This window comes from Apodemus sylvaticus, chromosome 11, assembly GCF_947179515.1.
Source record: "Apodemus sylvaticus chromosome 11, mApoSyl1.1, whole genome shotgun sequence".
Classification (NCBI taxonomy): domain Eukaryota; kingdom Metazoa; phylum Chordata; class Mammalia; order Rodentia; family Muridae; genus Apodemus; species Apodemus sylvaticus.
The window spans coordinates 15,849,716-15,873,355 of record NC_067482.1 but is presented as its reverse complement, the minus strand read 5'-3'; the positions used below and the strand labels follow the sequence as shown (position 1 = coordinate 15,873,355).

Sequence of the window (23,640 nt, the reverse complement as noted above, 5' to 3'; positions counted from 1 at the left end):
TATGAGGGGAGAAGCCACCTATAAATGTCAAAGTGTTTTTCTGACTCCACGAGGCCCCTGTTAACACCATCTATCTGATGGTTCCCCATGTCAAGCTCAGCCTCCAGGGTTCCAGTCACTGTACATCTCTTTATTTTCAACCACGAGTAATGTCTGAAGTCACAAGTCCCAAGGCTGTCATTTATTTATATCCAGATGACCTGCATTTATGTTTACTGCCAACAAGCACAAAGTTTGGTCCCCTGACCATAGAGACAGTTGTCACAACATGTAGGGCAGATACCTGTAGCAAAGCCCATGTTCTTTGGCTGCCTTATTGCCCGGAGTGTATCCATGAGCTCCTGACACAGTTGAACAAATCTTTCTGTGGAGATATGATTCAACTCATCATAGCACTCCAGAGGGGCAGGGTATTGTTCCTCATTCATCTTGCTCCAGTAAGCTGTGTGCTGCAAAAGGTCCGTCAGCATGGGCATTGAGAAGTTACTGTTGTAGAAGTTGATCTTGTTGAGTTGAGAGCATTGTGTGAGGGCAGGTAGCAGGACATTGAGCTGGGAGTCATTCATCTTACACCATGACAAATCCAGAATCTCAAGAGTGTCTACCACTTTTTCTAGGAGACCTCTCAGATGCGTAAGATCAAAAGCATATAAGGTCATTCCAATTTCCAGATGTTTTAGCTGAAAGAGACTGTGACTGCGGGATAAGGAATCCATGTCTGGCTGTGAAATTTGGCAGTGAGTGATGGAGAGGGTCTCCAAGGGCATCCTCAGGCACCTAGGGAGAGACCATGGAGTTAGTTCTGGCAAATGGTGTTGTATAGGGTTTGCTGGTATGTACAAAGTAATATAAGGAACTAGGTGCCCCATGGTCAGTTTGACTAAATTCTCAAGTTCATCATCTATGATGCTTACTGTTGGAAACTGCTCAGTCATGACAACTCAGCAGTTCATCCTCTGGCCTCACCTTCAAGCTGAAAACTGTTTCAACCCCTAAGCCTAGAAAGCACACAGAAGAACTTCCATCACAAGGAAGTCCTGCCAGGATCTCAATATTTGCTGTGAGCTCATTGAATCTGCATTTGATCTTTCCCTCTGCAGTCATACTTACTCTCATTTACAGCCCAAGTTGTACCCATTGTCCCATGCACTCAGCACTACTTGGGCTCAAAACATTTTACCCATGGGAAATGGTGGAATATAGAAGACTGTTCTCAGAGATCTGAGCATATAGTTCATGCTCACACTGTGCTAATGAGTACCCACTACATACTCCCCTTTCTGTTCCCTTCCCATTTGACTGGGTGAGGAGCCTGATTCCAGGAAGAATTACAACATCCTTTCTAGATCTGACCTATTCTTTACCCCAAATCACATCTCTACTTCATGAGAGCTCAACTGAGACACTGATTTAACTTATAAAATTTCCCTTGTATAACTCAGTATGCATAGAAACAAGACATAACATCCATATTCTTATGAGTATGTAAATGTTTGTTCCTAGTGACTGGATGGCATCATGCACCAATAATTTCTAAGAGAGAGAGATTTGCTTTGGTAGCTGAGCCATTATTGCTTACCCTAGGACCTGATTCATCTTGTTTCTGAGCAAATGGACATGTTTCAGGTAGATATGCTGGAGACAGTTGAATTTGGAAAACTGATAAATAATCTTGTTGACACACTTGATTTCTGTGATTCTTGCTATATTGATAATAGGGTAAGTGTCCTTGTTGAGAGGTGCCAGGAAGAGTTTGCGAAGATTCTTCATCTGCCCCAAGTAGGGAGCAAAATGTGTTAGCTGTATAGAGTCCAGTCAACAGTCAGTTCTAATTCTGTGGTGTACTCTGGATCAAAAATATCCCAGATTTCTCTGGTAATTTGGAATGGCAGAGGCCAGATCTTCATTTTGGTACAGCCCAATTGTAGGGATTCCTTTCTCTGCTGGGCCCAATTGAAGAAAAATGCTTCTGTTTCACTTTGGTGGGAAGTGAAGATCAGGTCAACCATGACATTCAGGTGGTGCCTCACTGCATATGTGGGAAGGACCTTCACTACTTGCTTTTCATCCAAGGTCTCTGCTGATTAGTCACTGTCACATGCTTCATCTCATATTTTCCAATATGTACAGTTTACATGTCTCATATCGAGAACCTGTAGTTTCGTTCTCCTGCAGGTGAAACAGGAATGTCAGCAAACCTGGAATCACCTTTTTCTACATAAATCTAAACTCAGCACTCCTCCCTTGTAAGTTATGTTTTTTAAGTACCTGACATCCAAGGAAGTCTCTGGCATGTGAAAAAGATTTCCCAGGCTTCTGTATACTTGAGTACTTTTCACTAAGGTAAGTGTTATTTCTTTTTTTATTATTATTAAAATCTGCTTTTATTGGATATATTTTTTATTTACATTTCAAATGATTCCCCCCTTCTGGCCCCCCCACTCTCTGAAAGTCACATAAGCCCCCTTCGCTCCCCCTGTTCTCCCACCCACCTCTTCCCACTTCACTGTTCTGGTTTTGCCCTATATTGCTACACTGAGTCTTTCCAGATCCAGGGGCCACTCCTCTGTTCTTCTTGTACCTCATTTGATGTGTGGATTATGTTTTGGGTATTCCAGTTTTCCAGGATGATATCCACTTATTAGTGAGTGGCCCCTCTATAGTGCATACCATGATTGCATACCATGTGAGTGCATACCATGATTGATCTTTTGAGACTGGGTTACCTCACTTAGTATGATGTTCTCCAGCTTCATCCATTTGCCTAAAAGAAATTCATTGTTTCTAATGGCTGAATAGTACTCCATTGTGTGTGTGTGTGTATATATATATATATATATACCACGTTTTTTTGCATCCATTCTTCTGTTGAGGGATACCTGGGTTCTTTCCAGATTCTGGCTATTATAAATAGGGATGCTATGAACATAGTGGAGCATATATCCTTATTACATGCTGGGTAATTCTCTGGGTATATGACCAGGAGTGGTATAGCAGGATCTTTCAGAAGTGAGGTGCCCAGTTTTCTAAGGAACCACCAGACTGATTTCCAGAGTAGTTGTATCAATTTGCAAACCCACAAGCAGTGGAGGAGCGTTCGTCTTTCTCCACATCCTCACCAACACCTGCCATCTCCTGAGTTTTTAATCTTAGCCATTCTGACTGGTGTAAGGTAAAATCTCAGGGTTGTTTTGATTTGCATTTCCCTGATGACTAATGAAGTTGAGCATTTTTTAAGATGTTTCTTCACCATCCAAAGTTCTTCAGGTGAGAATTCTTTGTTTAACTCTGTATCTCATTTTTTAATAGGGTTATTTGGTTTTCTGGGGTCTAACTTCTTGAGTTCTTTGTATATATTGGATATTAGCCCTTTATCTGATGTAGGGTTGGTGAAGATCTTTTCCCAATTTGTTGGTTGCAGATTTGTCCTTTTGATGGTGTCCTTTGCTTTACAGAAACTTTGTAATTTTATGAGGTCCCATTTGTCAATTCTTGCTCTTAGAGCATAAGCTATTGGTGTTCTGTTCAGGAACTTTCCCCCTGTACCGATGTCCTCAAGGGTCTTCCCCAGTTTCTTTTCTATTAGCTTCAGAGTGTCTGGCTTTATGTGGAGATCCTTGATCCATTTGGAGTTGAGCTTAGTACAAGGAGACAAGGACAGATCAATTCGCATTCTTCTGCATGTTGGCCTCCAGTTGAACCTGCACCATTTGTTGAAAAGGCTATCTTTTTCCATTGGATGTTTTCAGCCCCTTTGTCGATGATCAAGTGGTCATAGGTGTGTGGGTTCATTTCTGGATCTTCAATCCTGTTCCATCGATCTGCCTGCCTGTCACTGTACCAATACCATGCAGTTTTTAACACTATTGCTCTGTAGTATTGCTTAAGGTCAGGGATACTAATTCCCCCAGAATCTCTTTTGTTGTTGAGAATAGTTTTAGCTATCCTGGGTTTTTTCTTATTCCAGATGAATTTGAGAATTGCTCTTTCTAACTCTATGAAGAATTGAGTTGGGATTTTCATGGGTATTGCGTTGAATCTGTATATTGCTTTTGGCAAAATGGCCATTTTAACTATATTAATCCTGCCGATTCATGAGCATGGGAGGTTTTTACATTTTTTGAGGTCTTCTTCTATTTCTTTCTTCAGAGTCTTGAAGTTCTTGTCATACAGATCTTTCACATGTTTGGTACGAGTCACCCTGAGGTACTTTATACTGTTTGTGGCTATTGTGAAGGATGTCATTTCCCTAATTTCTTTCTCAGCCTGTTTATCCTTTGAGTGTAGGAAGACTACTGATTTGCTTCAGTTGATTTTATAACCTGCCACTTTACTGAAGCTGTTTATCAGCTGTAGGAGTTCTCTAGTGGAGCTTTTGGGGTCACTTAGGTAGACTATCATATCATCTGCAAATAATGATAGTTTGACTTCTTCCTTTCCAATTTGTGTCGCTTTGACCTCCTTATGTTGTCTAATTGCCTGAGTGAGTACCTCAAGTACAATATCGAAAAGATAAGGGGAAAGGGGGCAGCCCTGTCTAGTCCCTGATTTCAGTGGGATTGCTTCAAGTTTCTCTCCATTTAGTTTGATGCTGGTTACCGGTTTGCTGTATATTGCTTTTACTATGTTTAGGTATGGGCCTTGAATTCCTGTTCTCTCCAAGACTTTAAGCATGAAAGGATGCTCAATTTTGTCAAATGCTTTTTCAGCATCCAATGAAATTACTATGTGGTTTTTTCTTTGAGTTTGTTTATATAGTGGATTGCATTGATGGATTTCTGTATTGAACCAATCCTGCATCCCTGGAATAAAGCCTACTTGATCATGTTGGATGATCCTTTTTATGTGTTCTTGGATTCGGTTGGCAAGAATTTTATTGAGTATTTTTGCATTGATGTTCATAAGGGAAATTGGTCTGAAGTTCTCTTTCTTTGTTGGATCTTTGTGTGGTTTTGGTATCAGCGTAATTGTGGCTTCATAGAACGAGTTGCGTAGTGCTCCTTCTGTTTCTATTTTGTGGCATAGTTTGAAGAGTATTGGTGTTAGGTCTTCTTTGAATGTCTGGTAGAATTCTGCACTGAAGCCATCTGGTCCTATGCTTTTTTTGGTTTGAAGGCTTTCTATGACCCCTTCTATTTCTTTAGGGGTTATGGGACTGTTTAGATGATCTATTTGGTCCTGATTTAATTTTGGTATTTGGTATCTGTCTAGGAAATGGTCCATTTCCTCCAGATTCTCCAGTTGTGTTGAGTATAGGCTTTTGTAGTAGGATCTGATGATTTTTTGAATTTCCTCAGTTTCTCTTGTTATATCTCCCTTTTCATTTCTAATTTTGTTAATTTGGATACTTTCTCTGTGCCCTTTGGTCAGTCTGGCTAAGGGTTTATCTATCTTGTTGATTTTCTCAAAGAACTAGCTTCTGGATTCATTGATTGTTTGTATGGTTCTCTTTGCTTCTACTTGAGTGATTTCAGCCCTGAGTTTGATGATTTCCTGTCTTCTACTCCTCCTGGATGAATTGGCTTCTTTTTATTCCAGGGCTTTCAGGTGTGTCGTTAAGCTGCTAGTGTATGCTCTCTCCATTTTCTTTTTGGAGGCACACAGGGCTATGACTTTTCCTCTTAGCACTGCTTTCATTGTGTCCCAAAGATTTGGGTATGTTGTGCCTTCATTTTCATTAAATTCTAAAAAGTCTCTGATTTCTTTCTTTCTTCTTTGGCCATGGTGTCATTGAGTAGAGGATTGTTCAGCCTCCATGTGTTTGTGGGCTTTCTGTTGTTTTTGTTGCTATTGAAAACCACTCTCACACCATAGTGATCTGATAGGAGTTATGGGATTAGTTCAGTCTTATATTTATTGTGGTCTATCTTGTTATGGTCAATTTTGGAGAAGGTACCATAAAGTGCTGAGAAAAAGGTATTTTCTTTTGCTTTATAATGAAATGTTCTATAAATATCAGTCAAATCCAATTGGTCCAAAGCTTCAATTAGTTTTACTGTGTCCCTGCTTAGTTTCTGTTTTCCTGATCAGTCCATTGAGGAGAGTGGAGTGTTGAAGTCACCCACAATTATTGTGTTAGGTGCAATGTGTGCTTTGAGCTTTAGTAAAGTTTCTTTTACAAATGAGGGTGCCCTTGCATTTCGTGCATAGATGTTCAGAATTGAAAGTTCTCCTTGGTGGATTTTTCCTTTGACCAGAAAGAAGTGTCCTTCTGTGTCTCTTTTGATGACTTTAGGTTGAAAGTCAATTTTATCTGATATTAGAATGGCTACTCCGGCTTGTTTCCTGAGACCATTGGCTTATAAAACCGTCTGCCAGCCTTTTACTCTTAGGTAGTGTTTGTCTTTGACACTGAGATGTGTTTCCTGTATGCAGCAAAATGTAGGGTCCTATTTCCTTATCCAGTCTGTTAGTCTATGTCTTTTTATTGGGGAATTGAGTCCATTGATGTTAAGAGATATTAAGGAATAGTGATTATCACTTCCTGTAATTTTGGATGTTATTTTTATATTTGAGTGGTTATCTTCTTTTGGGTTTGATGAAAGAAGGTTACTATCTTGCTTTTCCCAGGGTGTAGTTTCCCCCCTTGTATTGGAGTTTTCCTCCTATTATTCTTTGTAGAGCTGGGTTTGTGGAAAGATATTGTGTAAATTTGGTTTTGTCATGGAATATCTTGCTTTCTCCATCTATGGTGATTTAAAGTTTTGCTGGGTATAGTAGTTTTGGCTGACATTTGTGTTCTCTTAGAGTCTGCATGAGATCTGCCCAGGATCTTCTAGCTTTCCTGGTCTCTGGTGAGGTCTGGTGTGATTCTGATAGGTCTTCCTTTATATGTTACTTGGCCTTTTTCTCTTACTGCCTTTAATATTCTTTCTTTGTTTAGTACATTTGGTGTTTTGATTATTATGTGACAGGAGGTATTTTTGCTCAGGTCCAGTCTGTTTGGAGTTCTGTAGGCTTCTTGTATATTCATGGGCATCTTTCTCTTTAAGTTAGGGAAGTTTTCTTCCATAATTTTGTTGAAGACATTTGTTGACCCTTTCAGTTGTAAATCTTCACTCTCATCTGAACCTATAATCCTTAAGTTTGGTCTTCTCATTGTGAACTGGATTTCCTTGATGTTCTGGGATACAAGCTTTTTGCATTTTGCATTTTCTTTGACTGTTGAGTCAATGGTTTCTATGGTATCTTCAGCATCTGAGATTCTTTCTTCCATCTCTTGTATTCTGTTGTTGATATTTGCATCTATGGCCCCTGATTTCTTCCCAAGGTTTTCTGTCTCCAAAGTTGTCTCCCTTTGTGATTTCTTAGTTGTTTCTACTTCTGTTTTTAGATCCAGGATGGTTTTTCTCAGTTCCTTCATTTGCTTGTTTGTGTTTTCCTTTAATTCTTTAAGAGATTTTTGTGTTTCCTCTTTCATGACTTCTGCCATTTGACTCACTTTCTCCTGCATTTTTTAAGTTTTTTTTTGTTTGTTTTTTGTTTTTTTGTTTTTTGAGTTTCTCCTTTATTGGCTTCTATCTCTTAAGCCTTATTCTCCTTAATATCTTTAAGTGATTTTTGTGTTTCCATTATATGGGTTTCTAGCTTATTCATGTTTCCCTGTATTTCTTTAAGAAATTCATTTATGTCCCTTTTGTGTTCTTCTAGCAGCATCATGACCAGTTATTTTAAATCCAAATCTTGTTTTTCTGGTGTGTTGGTGTATTCAGGACTTGCTGATGTTGGAGAGTTTGGTTCACACGCTGTCATATTGCCTAGATTTCTGTTTGTAGCATTCCTATGTTTGCCCTTGCCATCTTGTTATCTCTGGCGTTAGTTGGTCTCGTCTCTGGCTGATGTTTGAGCCTCTTCTGAGGCTGTAGGGCTATTTCCGCAACACTGGATGGTTGGGTTTCCCCTGTCACAGATTGCTGATGTGCTGTCCTCCTCTTGAGTGCCCTTGGAGCCCTAGTGTGCCTTGCCCCAGATTGTGTCTGTGAACCAGGTGGTGCCCGTTTGCTCCTTCAGGAAGTGCTGATGGTGTATGCTGCGGGGACCTTTTCTGCGGGGATCATCAGAGTGCTGATCACTCTGCCAGGCAGCCATTCCCCAAATCGGGTTGGTGCACACAAAACTAGCCTAGCTGCTCAGGCCCTGAGGCTAGGCAAAAGCCTGGCAGGCTTAGGCCTGAGCAATATTTGCCTCGGGCTATGACTATTAACTGGTTCTGTCAGGTAGCCAATACAGGTGTGGACACGCTCCCTGAAAGTGCTGGGAGAGTCTGCCCAGCTAACAACCTCTTGGCCAGGTTGGCACACAGATGGCCCACTGGCCATCCTAGGGCCTGGGTGCAGTCCAACACCTGTCAGACTTAGACCCCCCACTATGTTAGCCTCAGGCTATTACTGTTAGCTGGCTTCACCTGCCAGAACTCTCTGGTGTCCCATAGCCAAAATGGCAGCATGTGCTAGGACAGACTGCTGGGCAAATAACCTCCTGGCTGGGTTGGCACACCGGTGCCCCCCCTACCCCAACAGCCCAGGGCCTGGGTGCAGGCCAACGCCTTTTGGGCTTAGACCCACATGATGTTGGCCTTGGGCTACATCTGTGTACCTCAGTTATCGGTTCTCTCTGGCATCCAAGAGCCAAGACAGTGGAGAGTCTGTCGTAACTGACTGGTGGGAGGCAGAGTTCCTAATGTGGCTTCAGTGTGATGAAAGGCACTGTCGATGATTAATTTCTTGTACCTGTTTTTGCCCTCAGTTTCCTAGTATGATTTAATAAGAAATTGTTATTCAGTAGACGTGCACTCTGGAGATTTAAAGTAGAAATGATTGTTTTTTATATAGAAGATTAGATTTGTGATATTCTTAAAGACTTTTTCTGTTAGATTACATTTTAACCACAAATTGCAGCCTGCTTTAAGAGAATTGTCTGAGAAAAAGATGTTGCTTGTTTATACTTTGCTGATCTATAACAAGGTGCTTGGATACAAATGTATATGTGTCCTTGGGAATAATATATTTATCCATAACACATAAAATATTTGCTTATGTGAGGGTATTTGGAAACATGTTTTTTCTTAGTATACTCATTGTAATCCTTCACTTAAACACAATAGAATGTAAGTTCATTGTTATTTTTGTACTTCTTGAAAGAATTTCTTTCAAGTATATATCAGTATCATGCATATTGCTGAGATATATAAGCTGTTGAAAATAAAACTGTTGTAGCTTTGCTAAACCCTTCAAATGTGTATGTATGTATGTATGTATGTATGTATGTATGTGAGAAGTAAAGGTTACTGAAGCTTGATTCATTCACCATGTGTGTGTCTTAGTGTGTGTTTGTGTGTGTGTGTGAGAGAGAGAGACAGAGAGAGAGAGACAGAGACAGAGACAGAGGGACAGAGAGAGACAGAGAGAGACAGAGAGAGAGGGGGGACAGAGACACACACACACACACACACAGAGAGGGAGAGAGAGAGAGAGAGAGAGAGAGAGAGAGAGAGAGAGAGAGAGAGAGAGAGAGAGAGAGAGAGAGACACAGAGAGAGAAATTGTGTATGATCCTTCAACCCTTCTTGCCAGCCTCAGGGAGTATTTTGCTGGCAACAGATCACTTCTTGCCAACCACAAAGAATCAACTTTTGCTCCTTCAGAGAAAAGTCAGCTGGGCGATCAGCTACCAAATCTGCCCAGCTTCAGTTTACTCTGGATGTCAAAGCTGGCCTTTGACAGATCAAAATGTCAACATTTTTACATTGGAATTGTGAGCAACCGTTTCTCTCCCAGGCCCAATCCATGAGGTATGTTCAGTGTTCATCTGTAAGTCTCCCAAAGCAGAGGTCAGTAGTTATCACCTTCACAGTTGGCTTTTGTGCAACTTCCAGCTCAGGCTTTTCTACCTTCTTCTTGTTCTTGGTCTCTGCTGAGCAGCAAGCACCCTCACTTCCAGTCCAAACATCCCAAACATCATGGTGCTCATTCTGCATATTGAGTACTTGAAGTTTTTACCTCCTATGGGTAACAGGTGAAGTGTCAGTGGGCAAGAGATGACCTTCCATGGAGTCAGCTCTCCCTTTACCCTATTTGGTTTAGGCAATGTTTGGTTTTTCTTCCAGTGCTGAGTGTCCAATAAGAACCTCGTGGTGTTAGGTAATGGCTCTTTCTGAGCTCCCTCCATAGCCCTCTGAATCGACTCCATTCAGTTTCTTTTGACCTGGTATTACTAGTACATATGGAAGAGACAACGTCAGGCTCCTTCCACTGTGCCTACATCTTTTCCATCTGCCCACCCTATACTGAATTGTACTTTGTCATTGGAGAGCAACAGAAGTCAGGGCTTCTGTAGCCTTGCTATTGAAACTTCTGATCTACCTCTGCTCCAATCCTGCCAGACCCAGTGGATTACTTCCCCACTCGATGTTGCCTGGGTCATGTTTACCTGAGGAAAACTTTTTGTGTCAACAGAACATTTAATCTACTCAGAATAGCCTGAAATATTACCCTCTAGAGTCTGTATATCAAGGCACTCCAGGGAAATAGAGGGAAAACCTTGTTGTCACCATAGTTTTCACGTTAGTGAATCTGTCAGGAAGACCTACAGTACTGGGAGGAGATCAATGAACAGTTTCTCAAGAGACGACCAAAGCCTCATCCTTCAGTACCTACTTCCTTATCAGCTCCAGGAATGTGGGTGGGCCATGAATTGCTATCCTGATGGATCCTGGGAAAACTTCCAAGAAAGCACGTACAAGGAAACTTCAATTCACACAAACACAAATCAGTGTCCAAGAAGTATGACTAAAGGCTTACAATCTGATTAAGTTACTAAGCATATCCTTTCAGTCTTTGTGACTCTGACCTCTAATTTCAGAATAGGGTAGGTGGGTGGGTAAAGTGCCAGAGGATAAATAGTTCCAGACAAGCCATGGTAGCAGAGAACACCTAAATAAACAAAAACATTTAAAAACAAAAACAAACAAACCAAAAGGATAGTCAAACCTTGCAGAATATGCCTTTCATTCTAGCACTCAGGATGCAAAGATGTGGATTTTTCCTTTCCAGCTTGTACCACATGACAGCTTCCAGGCCACTTAGAACCGTGTGGTAAGACCATTTAAATCACACATTAACACTCACCCATAGCCAAGATCTATACACATATACCACACAGTTTTAGGGATTCTATTGCTGAGGTGAAAGGTTATAACCAAAGACACATTGAGGAGGAAAGGGGTTATTTGGTTACACTTCCACACTGTAGTCCATCATCAAAGGACTCTAGAACAGAAAAACAGTACAGGAACCTAGAAGCAAGAGCTGATGCAGAGGACATGGAAATATGCTACTTCCTGCCTTGCTCCCTGTACCTTGCTTTCTTTGAGGATTACCAGTCCAGGGATAACACCACTATAAGTAGACTGGACAGTCCTCATCTATCACTAAGAAAATTCTCATTGGCTTGCCTACAGTCCAAGCATATGAAACCATTTTCTCAACAGGGGCTCCTTCTTCTCAGATGACTCTAAGATGTGTCAGTTGACACAAAATCATCCAGCACATCTGACCCCTGCCAACTTAACACAAAACCCCTTTTTGAGAGATAACTCTTTCCTTTTTGGTTGTGGGGTTTGATCACTGCAATCTCAGGTTAATTAATATCACAAATACAAAATATGAATACTTAGAGTTTCACAGTCTTACAAGTTCAAATACACTGATAGTATAGTCTCTTTAAAAAAGAAATCCACTCTCCTCCAAGTCACCTACCTGCCAGATCCTCTTGGGGCACCCAGCTGTATCCTGTCCACTGAGCTCCATTTTCCAGTTCATGGATCTGCCTGCATTTCTACAAGCTTCTCAGCGCCTGAAATGTTCTGATAGGTCCCTGCCCAAGGGTTCTTGTCTGCCAGCCCCCCCTCCCCCTTAGGCCACACACAGCAGAGAAAATTGCACCTTGTACCCTGAACTCCATCTGCTCACAAATCTGCCCACTTTTCAGGAGGCTTGCTGGTATCCAAGACAACAAGAGAGCTAAAGGTCAGCATAGGAACACCACCAGCAAGAGCCAGGGAAATATGGCACATCCAAATCCCAGATCTAGTACTACATTAAGCTCTAGAAATTCTGATGTAGCTGTCATGCAAGAAAATAACTTCAAATTCAATTTAGTGAACTCCTATGGTACTAGGTTGCTTGATTCTATAGGTTTTCTTGTCCTGTCCTTGACCTTCCATCCTTTCTTCATCTCTTCCACAAGGTTTCCTGAGCTCTGTCTAGTATATGGCTGTGGGTCTTTGCATCTGTTTTAATCAGTGGCTGTGTGAAAATTCTCATAGGACAGTAATGCTAGTGTCCTGTTTGCAGAATATCATCAATAGTGTCAGGGTTCTTGAACTCATTGAAAAAGGTGACAGCTTCCTGAACAGAACACCCATAGTTCAGGCACTAAGACCAACAATTATTAAGTAGGACCTTAGGAAACTGAAAATCCTCAGTTTGGAAAGACAGTATCAGTAGATCAAGACAGTAGCCTAAAGAATGGAAAATATCTTGACTAACTGTACATTTGACAGAGGGCTCATATCCAAACAATATATATACCTCAAGAAATTAGACAACCCAAATACCCCATTTAAAATGGGGTACTGAAGACAACAGAAAAATTTCAACACAGAAATCTCTAATAGCCAAGAAGCACACATGGAAATAATCAAAATTTCTAGTCAGATGCAAATGGAAAGTTCTCTGAGATTCCATCCTACACACATCAGCATTGGTTCAATAAAAACTCAAGAGACAGTACATGCTGGTGAGGATTTTGAACACAGGAGACAGTCCTGCATTTCTGGTGAATGTGTAAACTTGTGCAACAAATTTAGAAATCAATCTGGGGGTTTCTTACAGATAATTCTACTCCAAGACCCAGATATACATCTACTGGGCATAAACTCAAAAGTTGCTCCTCCATAGCACACACACAATTACTCACCTACTTTCATTGCACCTTTATTCATAAAAACCAGAAACAGGAAGCAAGCCACCAGTCCCTCACCCAAAGATTGGATATGGAAAATCTTGTACATTTATGCCACAGAATACTAGACATATATTAAAAATACAGAATATTATGTAATTTTTAGGCAAATGGATAGAACTGGAAAATATCCATTTTGAGTGAGGTAATCCTGACCCAGAGGGACTTGCATGATATGTACTCACTTATAATTGGATATTATACATAGAGTACAAGATAAACATGCTACAATCCAAACACCCAAGGAAGCTAAATAACAATAGGGCCCAAGGTAGGATGATTGAATCTCATTAAGAAAGGGAATTAAAACCTATATTATTAGTGTTTGATTGGAGAGAACAGTATGGGAGAGATTATGGGGACAGGAATAGTTTGGGGGATCATGTATGGTGGAAGGAGCAGTCTCCACAAGGCTGGGAGAGAGAAAAGCAATCCATGTGGGGGCCATCTCAAGACAATCCAGAGACCTGGGATGCGGCAGGCTCCTGGGAGTACATTGGAGTGACCCTGGATGAGACCCCAGCACCTGTAGATGTGGAGAATGAAGTGGCCACCTCCAGTAGCAAGGTAGGATTTCCAGGGGAGGGAGGGAGACACCAAATTACCCACAAAGCCATATGTCCAAAATTGTCCCTGTCTACAAGATATGTAGGAATAAACATGGAGCAGAGATTGATGGAATAGCCAACCAAAGACTGGACAAACCCGATACCTACCCCATGGAAGAGAGCCAAACTCTGACACTCTTGATGATACTTGGTTGTGCTTAAGGACAGAAGCCTAGCATAACTGTCATATGAGAGTCTTCATCCAGCACATGATGGCAACAGATGGATATGCACAGTCAAACATTAGGCAGAATTCAGGGAGTCTTGTAGAAAAGTCTGAGGAAAGATTAAGGGAGGCAGATGGGGTCAAGTATATCAGAAGGAGACCAACAGAGCCATGTCACCTGGACTCATTGGGGGTTCACAGAGACTGAACCACCAAACAAAGTAAGTGCTTGCACAGTCTAGACCTAGGCTCCCTATACACATTGAGCAGATGTGAAATTTGGTTTTAATGTGTGCCTCCCAAAAATCAGGCCAGGTGCCTCTCTTTCAACTTTGTTGCCTTTAATTGGAACCTTTTCCTCTAGCTGGGCTGCCTTGTCTGGCATCAGTGGGAGAGCAAGCATTTAGTCATGATGCTTCTTGGTATGACAGGGCAGTAAAGTAACTGGTATGGGTGAGGAGTGTGTGCCTCTCCTTCTCTAGGGAGAATGGAAGCAGCAAATGAAGAGAAAGGGTTGGTGGGTAGGCCTGGGTGGAAAGGAAAGGAAGGGTGTGATGAGGTAGTAAAGGGTATAAATGAATGAATTAATGAAAACAAAAAGTGGTAAATAGGGTTCTAGTTATGTTTAAAACTTAAAATTTGTCCACTGCAAAATGAAAGAAAGAAGTTCTCCCTGAAGTATGTTAGTAACCTGTTTTCATGAGCCACTTATATTTACACTAAAACATTATTAAATATGCAAATGTTTATATAAGATAAATATTTTGAGGATTGTTGTGAAGTTTGGTGATTATAGTTAGTATGTACTTATAACTGATAATTAGCATGTGTAAACTATACACACAAGTTTGTTTGAATATCAGACATCATCTACAGACACAAGCTAAGGTTATATTTATTTTAGTTTCTTATCTCCCCTGTCTGCATGTTTTTTCTTTCTCCTCTCTTATCAATATTCTTAAAGTTTACACTATAAAAATTGTTCAGTTTTTTAAATTATTTTGATTTTTATTTACTTAGTTTTCACAGCTTTTATTCCATTCCTGAGAAGGAATAAGATAAAGTCAAGAGAGACTAAAAGGAAAGTGCAGAGGGTCTCTAGCTACATGTAAAGAAGAAGTTTCTTGAATTTTTGTATTAGGTATTCAGATAAGTAGACAGAATGATATAGAATTTCTGCTCTAATATCTCAACCTGTAGCTTGCTGAGACAACTCTTTTTTATAATTTCACCATGTTTAATGGGGTTCACAGATCCAGTGAATGGACAAATAAGCACTTTGTGAAGTGAAGAACATCCAGATCTTCCTTGGAATGACTCAGGACACTGGTACTGCTTTGGCAGATCTACATAGTGATTATCTCAAAAAACAAACAATCTAGCAAACCATCAATACACACATGTACACAAAACATTTTAAATATAATGAGTTAAATATAATGCCAAAATGATAAGCTTTATTCAAAATAGACACCAAATATGGGCCTGGAAAAATGACCCCTCATTAATTAAGAGTCCTGGCTGCTCTATTTATAATAGCCAGAACCCAGGTATCCCTCAACGGAAGAATGGATGCAAAAAATGTGGTATATATACAATGGAGTATTCAGCCATTAGAAACAATGAATTCATGAAATTCTTAGACAAATGGATGGAGCTGGAGAACATCATACTAAGCGAGGTAACCCAGTCTCAAAAGATCAATCATGGTATGCACTCACTAATAAGTGTATATTAGCCTAGAAAATTGGAATACTCAAAACATAATACACACATCAAATGAGGTACAAGAAGAACGGAGGAGTGGCCCCTGGTTCTGGAAAGACTCATTGTAGCTGTATAGGGCAAAACCAGAATGGGGAAGTGGGAAGGGGTGGGTGGGAGACCAGGGGGAGGGAATGGTGCTTATGTGACTTTGGGTAGTGGGGGGCCAGAAAAGGGAAAATCATTTGAAATATAAATAAAAAATATATCGAAGAAAAAAAAAGAGTCCTGGCTGCTCTTTCAGACAACCTGAGTTCAGTTTTAGAAAACTACCTGGTACTTCAAAACCATCTATAGAGGGTTCTGGTGTTGTTTTCTGTCATGCAAGCTTACATGCTAATAGAATACAAATATACATAAAATGCATACATAAATAAGTATTGTACATTGAAAAACTCCTAATATCCTCTCACTCACCCATGAGCAGGAGCTCAAACTCTGGAGTCCAGAGCACCCTACACTATTGCTCACCAACTGAGCTCAATGGACACAACTGAAATTCCTCATGCTCCCTTTACAGAAACACACAACTGCTACTGATCAATATCAGCATTTCAATTATTTGGGCCATTTTTTATTTCTTTGTGAAACTGGGTCCTTTTTAATTTAAAGTCTTCTTCAACTAGGTTCATATCTGCATATGTGTTATGTGGATTTCTGCATGGGAGAGCTTGGATCCACAGGGGTCAGAAAAGAGGGTCCTATCACCTGAAGCCTGAGTTCCCTTTGATAGCTACCTGAGTATTAGCTCTGAAACAAATCTTTGGTCCTCTTCAAAAGCAGCATGTGCTCTTAACCTGTGAGCAATCTCAATCTATGGATTGTTTGTTTTAAGAATATTAAAGCATATTAATTGTGAGTTTATTGGTAGCAAGGAACATGGCCAGGAAACTGTTCAGATATGGAGACAGGTTTTGGGAGAAGTCAGAAAGAAGGAGCCTAAGAGAGGTTTGTTGTTTGTTTATTGTCTTCATCTGTACCTGTGGCCAGCCTAGATGTCCATATATGTTCCACCATAGCTGGCACCCTTATCCACCTTCCCAAGATTGTAAACTGTGATATGCCTGGCATCAATGTATTCTGACTTCTCTCCAGAGAGCATTTTTGGCAAAGTCCTTAAATTTACAAACTTTATTCAGTTCAGACAGTAAAAATGATATATAAACAAATACCTCAAATAATTTTATTGATAGTTTACTAATCATAAAGTAGATATAGTGACTTGGCAGAGGGAGACATTTTTATTTTGTTCTTTTTTATTATAACTGAAGACTTAAAATACAGATTTTTGTAAAGTAAATGCTTTATGTAGCAGAGAAACCTGCATATTATTGGATACCATTATATAAGTTATGGGTATTTCATAGAGATTTGGAGTCCATAGGAATAAGTCTCTATAGACATGTGTCATAAAGGCAGGTACCTGGTAGTGATGTCATTAATGAAAAAGATCAAATTTTCAAAACGAGACTAGAAAGCTTATTTACTTTGTCCTGTTGTATTCTTCCCTTTAGGCATCAAAGATGCCCTATAGCCTAAATCGACTTGATGTTAATTGTCTGTGATCCTTTTAATCCTCCTTCATAGTAGGTGTGGTTATGTTGCTCACATTAGATTAAATGTTCTGTGCACAGAAATGATCAGCCACACAAGAGGTTTGTACATGTTGCCCAGGCAAAGGACAATGGAAAGAAGTGTCAAGAAACTTTCATTCTATACATGCCAATTTCACCTGGAACTTTGCTTCACTCATGAAGCACCAATTTCTTTCCATTCCTGAACCCACTGAACTTTCGTGACCCTGAACTTGGTAGTGAGGTTGGTAACAGTCAAAAACCACAGAGAGAGAACATTCAGGTTTATCAGCACACAACAAAGCATCTAGTTAGTCTGTCTAAGCAGAAGCCATGTATCAATGACAAACTGTGTTCCTGACTCCACTTGGCCCCTGTTCCCACAGCCCATTCAACTTTCCCCATATTAAGCTCAGCTTCCAAAGTACATCACTCACTTCCTTTTTTCCAAACCAACTGAGCAGTGTCAGAAGCCATGAGCTCTGGGGTATCCAGATGACAGATGTGTTTCAAGCCTGTATTTATTCAAATCCAGAAGTCATATTTCCCAATTTACTGCCAGCAATGACATAGTCTGGACACCTGATGAAAAACACAGCACTCACCACATGTATGGTAGATATCTGTAGCAAAGAAGATGTTCTTGGTCTGCTATATCCCCTGAGAGTATTCATAAGCTCCAGAAAATATTGGGCAAATCTTTCTATGGCGGCTTAACCCAACTCATCATAGCACTCCAGAGGGGCAGGGTGTTGTTCCACATTCATCTTGCTCCAATTGGCTGTGCACTGCAAAAGGTCCTTAAGGATGGGTATGGAGAAGGAATTATTGTAGAAGTTGACATTGGTGAGCTGAGAGCACTATGTGAGTGCTTGTTTTATTCTAGTCCATATTTAACTCTAATCTATATCCAACTGTCCGCAGTACAAGTAAACAATAGCTTCCAACAACCATGTATCCCTGTATTATGATGCCTTCAGAAGCATCTGATCCACTTATAACCAAGTTAATCTCCCTGACCATGTTTCTTGTATATTCCTTTTGCTTCCTTCTATAGTACTTGGATATTGCTTACCTGGGGTGAAACTCTCTTTTCAGTAGTTTCATGTCTACTCTATCTAGCACAGGCTGCAGTGTTTCTACATTAGGAGTATTCATCAATGTCCCCAGGGTCAGACAGGGGAAAGACCAGGCTGCCACTATTGCCTTTATAAGCTTGGTGTTTCTGCCAGCAAAAGCCTCCTTGAACAGTGCTGGGAAGAGTCTGGGTGGCAGATCCTGTAGAGAGTACATGGCCAAACCCTAATATCTCACCAGAGTCTGACTTGCCAAATCCTGGACTGTTGGTAGGGTCTGAACACTCATTCTTTAAGGTCTCCAGTCCCAAGGCTTCTGGCGAAGGAGTCATAAAAGACTATACTTTCAAGACAAAATTGATAAAATTTCCTCACCATCATATAATCCACTATGTTTCAGAGGTACTGCTCTGGCAATGCAGAGACATCAATTTACCTCTTCATTCTAAACTGGTGGTGTAAAGACAGTCTCCAACACTGACATCATGGGAGCTTCTCTTTTACTCAAATAGGTACATAATTCTTGGGTCAAATTATTTTACGTTTGACCCTTTCTCAGACAAAAAAAAAAAAAAGAATGAGTGAAAGAAAGTTTGAAAAATGGGAGAGACTCTGAGGACTCAGTGTGAATAAACCTAGCTGAAATATGGAACAAAGTGTAGGTAGAACCTTAAGAGACAACTCACAGTGCTAAGGCATGGCTCCCCGTATAGGGCAGGGGCCACTCATCCATCTCAAAAATTTTCATCTTGAATTGATCCTGTCTAAAGGAACAACAGTTCCAAAAAGTGGAGCAGAGATTGAAGTAAAGGCCATCCAGAGACTGAGAACATGGGATCCATTCAAACAGGAGACTCCAAACCCCAACACTAATGCTAATGCTGAGATATGGCTGTCCTCTGAGATGCTGTCCCAGCACCCATCTGACACAATTGCAGATACTCACATCCAGCTAATGTATTGAGCTTGGGGACCTCAATGGAAGAGATAGGCAAAGACTTAAGGAGCTGAAGGGGATAGCAACCCCACAGGAAGAAAAACAACATCAAGTGACTGGACCCCCCACATTTCTCAGGGACTATGTCATCAACCAAAAAATGTACATGAGTAGGGCCCTGGATTGTGATACATAGGCAAATTAATGCCTTAACTTGCATCAATAAGAGGGGATGCCCTTTGTCCTTTGGAGGTTTATTTTCCTAGTGAAGGGTGATACCAGAGGGGTGAGGCAGAAGTGGATTGGTGGGGTAAAGAGGTACCTATTAGAGGTAAAGAGGAGAGAGGATGGGAGGGGTATTGCTTAGGTAAAATGGGAAGGAAGAGAACATTTGAAATGTAAATTAATAAAATGATCAATGATAAAAGGAAGAAAACATGGAGAATGTATGGGATGAAGAACAGTCAGAGGTCAGACCCAGACGGGTATAAGGACTGGACTTTAAAAAAGAGAATTTAAGAAAATGTAAAGTTATTAATGAAGAATAATTTAAAAATGGAAAAAAGAAAAAACAAAGCAACCTGCCAACAAAACTAATAGAACTAACCCAAACAAGAAAACAAACAATAAAACAAACAAAACATCCTTGTGCTGTAGATCAGCATTGAATTCCCACTAAACAGGATGATGACAATGGGATTCTACAATTTTAATGCTTTCCTGGGTCCCAAAAGCAGATCATATCCAAAAGTCAAAACTTTGTGTAAACGAATCAAAGTCTAAGGTGATACATATGTGTAGCTCACAAGTGTCATTCCAGCTATAGGGGAGTTCAAGCATACATGGTCTACAGGTATACAGTGTGAGCCAGGGTCTCACAAAAACCAAATAAAGAACATAATTTTAGTGAAGGGAAACAGGAAGGAACATGTTAGAATGATCTGATTTATACCTTCCCCAGATTTACATGACCAACAACATAGAACATACTTGTCTCAAAAAATTATATACATAATTATACTAATGAAATATACAAGCTATCACAGAAATATATTGGAGATTAGGTTAAAACTTCATTTGAAATTAAATCCAAGGTCTTCAATATGTTTCACTAAAGAGACAGAAATTAAAATTTTAGTCTTATCCTGGAGTCTAAACTTCTCTACAGCAAACTGCATGGGAAAGTCATTGCATACCTGTTCTAAGCACTACAGATAGGTCTCTGTGTTCCAGCAAACCAGGCAGTTATCCAGGCTCCATGTGTGTGAATATTATCTATATCTGCACTGAAGATTTTATATACCTCTCTGCCTACCCCTCCCTATTGCAGCCAAGCCTACAAACAAACTGGAATTGGATTAGATCTTTAAACTCCACTCTTTGAATTCTATTCATAACATTAATTTCATTAATTGAATCAGAGCTCTCTCAGAGAATACACTCACACAACACCACCTCTCAAACATTTCACTTGTTAATTAAGAACACATCACTTAGTTTGTGGATTGTTTTCTTCATTTGCTTAATTATTACACAGTTATGAGTTTGAAATTACAGGACTCGGTCTTGTTCTGAAGTTAAGATTATTTTGAAATCTAATTTCTAACAATCCTCCTGCATCAGTATACTTCTTTCTGCTAGTATTACTCTTTGAGTCACTATACCTGGGTGAATTTTATTCATACGACTAAAATCAGTCTGAATTGCCTCAAATCAGGGTATAGTGTTGCTTATGATAGACATAAAATACCTGTCTAGTCTACCAAGTGCAAGTAAAATTTCTTTCATGTTTCTGCTGTTCCTAGGAAAGTTTCTAATGCCAAAGTCGATTACATGTTCTGTTATGTTCTGGGCCATTAGAAAAGGATCATGATAGAAGATTTGTTTTGTAAAGTTATCCACAATAAACTAGGACACAAACCAACCACTCAACAGTACTTTTTGCTCTGATATATAAGATTTTTAAGGTATTTGCCTTGATCAGTTGCCCCTGAAATGGATGCCAACATAATAGAAACACCCACACTGGAATAAAAAAGTATTTGGAATAAGAGTTTTATGTTGAATAATGGTTCAGTTAAGTGTAAGTTCCCAGGACCTCCCTAGCAACTGACATCTTACTTCGCAGAGGGAGACATGTACATCAGTAACTGAAATCCTGGTTGCCAAGTTAAGATATGAATGTTAAGAAGTCCTTTTCTGGTAGACAGGAATATTAGACAAGGCATGTTCCCTGTCACAGTTGAATACTCCCACCTATAAGAGCAGAATACATGTACAACAAAGACATGTTCTTTTAGAAATCCTCTAACCCTAACCTTGTTTGGTGAAATAACTTGGCACAGATGTTTGTAGATTTTGTGCTTGAGAACCCTATAGGATATTGGAACACTCTGTGTGATTTTAATAAGTCACAAGCCCTGTCCATGGTGCTTGCTCTCCTACAATCTGGAGTGTAATGGCTCTGACATTCTTTGCTTGTACTGTTGTGCCAGGGAAATCTTAGTTGTCCACCAAAACAAACACAGGAGTCAATCTGATGCAACTCACTGCAGGGTCTTTACTCTATTCAAGCTAGCTTGCCCCTCCCCCCTTGAACTGCCATCACACAGGCCTTTTTGGTGTTGGTGGAGGCCCTAATATCTATTGGGGCAAGGCTTTATAGTAAGCATCAAGCAGGAAGTACATGTGAAAGCAACAAATTTGAAAGCTACTGTCACCTTTAACATAATTGGCTGGTTCTGGGAGTTATATAATAAAATTAACTTCTGTTCCCCTCTGCATTGGTGTGGGGTGGGCTTCTAACCTGGGGTTCAGGTTTGTTGGGGGATCGAACTGTAGACACTGCTCTTGTTGAGAGTGTAACCTAAAAACTCTGGTCTGGTTGGGGATTCACCTAGAGATTAGAGAAAGGCTCATATTTTGTTGGGGGGGGGGTGGGCAACTTGGAAACTAATGATATGTACCAGCCTATAAGTTTTCTGAGTTGAAACAGGTCAGGTTCTCTAAAATGGAGTCAGACCTTGAAAGACTTGGCATCTTATCACCCCTTTCTCTTGTCTTTAGACATCCCAATCATGGGCTTTTTAGAAGCTTCATTAAAACAGTAACATGGCTATGTCTTTTTGGTTCCCCAGTGGCATGAGAAGGGTCTCATCTGTGGGGGACAGGAATGAGTTTTGAGGCTGAATTCTCCTCCTGAGGGCCAGGGTCTTCTTCAACTGTAAGCAGATATTTGGTGGATCTATGCTGCAACTCTGTAGTATAGGGATCCTTTTAGAGAAGCTTTAGTGACTCCTGGCAGTCTCTCTTGACTAGGACCCAATCTCTGGACTGAAGTTGGTGGAGCTCCAGTGTTGGATCTGTTTTATGGAAAGCAAAATGTTTAAGCCAAACACATTTATATACCCATTGGGTACCCTGGAAATTGTGTAGCAATTAGCAATTTTCTCTTTCTGTAAAAACTTTTGTCAGTAAGTGAACTAAACTTTGCTTCAAAAGGGGTAAGTCCCATCAGGTACGGGGAGTAATATATTCTATAAGGATGAAGGTGAAAAGAGTTACCCAGTCACCATAAGTTTCTAAGGTCAATTTTTGTGAGGTGTCTGTTAGGGTTCTGTTTATCTTCTCTACTAGTCCTCAACTCTGGGATCTATAAGCAAATAAAATTTCCAAACAATCCCCAGAAAATTAGCTACCCCCTATCTTATCTGGGACACAAATGTATGTCAATTATCTGACCCAATAAACTTAAAAAAATTATCATTGTGGAATTTCTTTTAGTAGGTTCTTTGTTACCATCTGTACAGTCTCATGCTTAATTGGGAAAGTCTCAATCTATCCTGAAAAGGTATACATAATCACTAGAAAATATTTGTATCTGAATTTTTGATTTTACTTCTGTAGAGTCCATTTCCTGTAGATTCCTGGTTTGGTGAACTGCTGTGGAGTATCAGAGTTTCTCTCAGTGTCAACTGAATTAATCAATAGACCAGCTTTATAGATTTTAAGAATTTCAGCAGTTTTCAATTTGGCATCCTCCATCATCCCTTACAACCCTGGGACATGGACTGGGTTTTGGCCTGGATCACAGCTTCTCTGTGGTCAGAGAGTGAGGGATATCCTGAGTCTAATGCAATCAAGGATATAAGGGGCCCAAATTCTAGGACCACCTACTGGGCTGTCTTGTTTCCTTCTTGGTTGGAATTTAGTCCTTTAAAGAGATGGCTAGCTTTTTAGGCACCTAGAGCACCGTTAGTATGCAGAGGATTTCCTCTTTATTGCTTCTAATACATCTTGCTGCCGTCAGTAGACCTTTGTCTCTTATAAATGGCCCCACAAAAATGGGCAGTAGCAAAGGTACCCTGGCCATCTGTGTCTCTTTTCTTAGCTCTAACACCTTGTTCAGAGCTGCTAATTCAGCTTTCTAGGCTGATATTCCTCCCATGAGTGGCTGTGTCCATATTATCTTGGTGTCTGAGACCACTGCTGCT

The 23,640-nt window shown here is 40.2% G+C and overlaps 1 pseudogene; it reads right to left on the bottom strand.

Moving 5' to 3' along the window:
* Positions 1 to 212: 212 nt before the first annotated feature.
* LOC127696083 (PRAME family member 8-like) lies at positions 213 to 18,499 on the bottom strand (annotated as a pseudogene).
* Positions 18,500 to 23,640: the final 5,141 nt, after the last annotated feature.